The sequence below is a fragment of the Lutra lutra genome, chromosome 9 (genome assembly GCF_902655055.1).
Source record: "Lutra lutra chromosome 9, mLutLut1.2, whole genome shotgun sequence".
In the NCBI taxonomy this organism is placed as follows: Eukaryota; Metazoa; Chordata; class Mammalia; order Carnivora; family Mustelidae; genus Lutra; species Lutra lutra.
Genome location: NC_062286.1, coordinates 104,891,394 through 104,893,750, shown reverse-complemented (window position 1 = coordinate 104,893,750; position 2,357 = coordinate 104,891,394).

Sequence of the window (2,357 nt, the reverse complement as noted above, 5' to 3'; positions counted from 1 at the left end):
AACTTAAAGCTTATACATGAAATGTCTTAATCTTCTGGAGACCCATTCTCCTTCGTGGTTTCAGATCATGAGGCATGGGCCTCTTCAGTTTCTTTATTTTCAGTAATTTTTTCTTTAATTGAGGAGATATTTGTTCATAAATGAGCCAAAGAACATATGCTTCAAGTTTCATTTTTATAGTTTTTTAACCATGCCATGAATAATGTCCAAAACATTAATATGAAACCAAATTAATCCCATAACTGATCAGAAGGACATTTGGATCTAACACGTAGTCAACTGCATTTTTCTTTTTCCTTTTTTTTTTTTAAGATTTTCTTTATTTATTTGACAGAGAGAGACACAGCAAGAAAGGGAACACAAGCAGAAGGAGGGGGAGAGAGAAAAGCAGCTTTCTGCTGAGCAAGGAGCCTGATGCAGGGCTAGATCCCAGGACCCTGGAATTATGACCTGAGCCAAAGGCAGATGTTTAACAAATGAGCCACCTACGACACTGTCAACTGTATTTTTCTCATTCAACTCTACAGAAATAGTAGAATTGGATTAGAAAAGTCAGAAATACCCTTAGAAACAACAAAATGGAATTTTTTAAATGTAGAAATTATATATACCACAGTTATTTAGAGCCAGAATTATCATTGGAAAAGCTTATTTCTTGGGAACAAAACTGTATTTATTAAGGGTAACTGTATCCCAAGTACAGGGGTATCTCTCAGAATTCTCAAAATGTGAATTTTTACACATACAAATATGGATGCATTGTCACTTTGCAGTAATATTTCTACAAGTAGGGTTGGAAGAAGCTGCGTCAAATGCTGCTGGCGCTTCCTCAGATTCCCTCGGATCTCTTCCCTTGTCTTCTGTGTTTTTGCTTTTAACAGCGAGCACTTGTGACTCTCTTCAGAGGCCATCCCTTGGGCTGCTGAAGACACATTGCCCATTTTACTGAGAACAGGACATGTCTGGGAGTTCATACCCCACTAGTGACTGATACTAAACTATGAAGCCCTTCTCCCTTCCCTGGAAAAAGTAACTAACTTTGAGGTATAATTTCAACTCTAGGGCCTCCCTGTGGGATCTGGCAGAAGCTGGGGATCTGCTAGAAGTCACTTTTTGCTTGGCGTCTTTCTCTCCCCATTTTAGCTCCCGAACATTGCTACCTATTTCTCTCAGAAGTCCCTCTTTAACATAGGACTTGCACATGAGTCTTCATTGCAGAACTTGCTTCTGAAGCATCTTGTGTAAGACCTGAGAAGAAGTTCATCTGTTCCAAACCACTTGTTCACAGAAGATTAACCCAACCTATCAATTCTCAAATATTTGTTACAGGCCTGCTAAGTTTTGGGTCCAGTCTAGTCATGGCAAAGTAGATCTCTAGGAAAGTGGAAATGACGGAGTTCCTCTGACCCAGGGCCAACTTATCTTCCATCAGAGCCAATGGAGGGTGTTACCAATGACAAATGGAGGAATTATCTCCCGCATTTCAGTACCATTCATACTTTATTAACCAATGTCCACGGAAGCTGGGTGAGGGGGAAACCAATGAAGATCAATTGGAAAGTTATGTGAATCATCTATACCAATGGGAGGTAGGCCAGTAGAAAAATATCTGTAGATTTGCCCAAGTCCAACAGCATTCAGTGAGCAACTCTGAAACATTATTATTTGATATTAATATCATTTTCTTCTAATCTCTATTACTTCTCTGTAAAGTTTGCATATATTATACCTCATGACAGTTAAGAAATTATAGGAAATGCTCTTATTGGCCCAAGAAGATCCTAACACTACTGTGAGGACTGCCAGTTAAAGCACCTCTAATCTCACCATACTTTTTAATTTTTTTTTTTTTGACAGACTGAGAGATCACAAGTAGGTAGAGAGGCAGCAGAAGAGAGGGGGAAGCAGGCTCCCCGTCAAACCAGAGAGCTGATGCGGTGCTGGATCCCAGGACCCCGAGATCGCAACCCGAGCTGAAGGTAGAGGCTTAACCCCTGGGCCACCCAGGGCACCCCTCACTGTACTTTTTAATCATCCATCCAATATTCACTATCAGCAATGATACTTCCTAGTTTCTAATAGTCATGTAATTTTTTTGCACAGCCACTGGGTGCTCAATACTTTGAATTGCCAGTGAGAAAACATGGATAAAGGAGAGATTGTTGGGCCTGGTACTCCTCTTTTTTTGTTTCCTAGAACCCATTCTGAACAAGCAAACAAAAGACTATGTGCTTCCAATATCATCTGTGGTTGGCAGAATAACGGCCCCCCGAAAGATGTCTATGTACTAATCTCAGGAACCCGTGAGTATGCTATTTTACAAGGTAAAAGGGATCTGTACCTCCAATTCCAACATG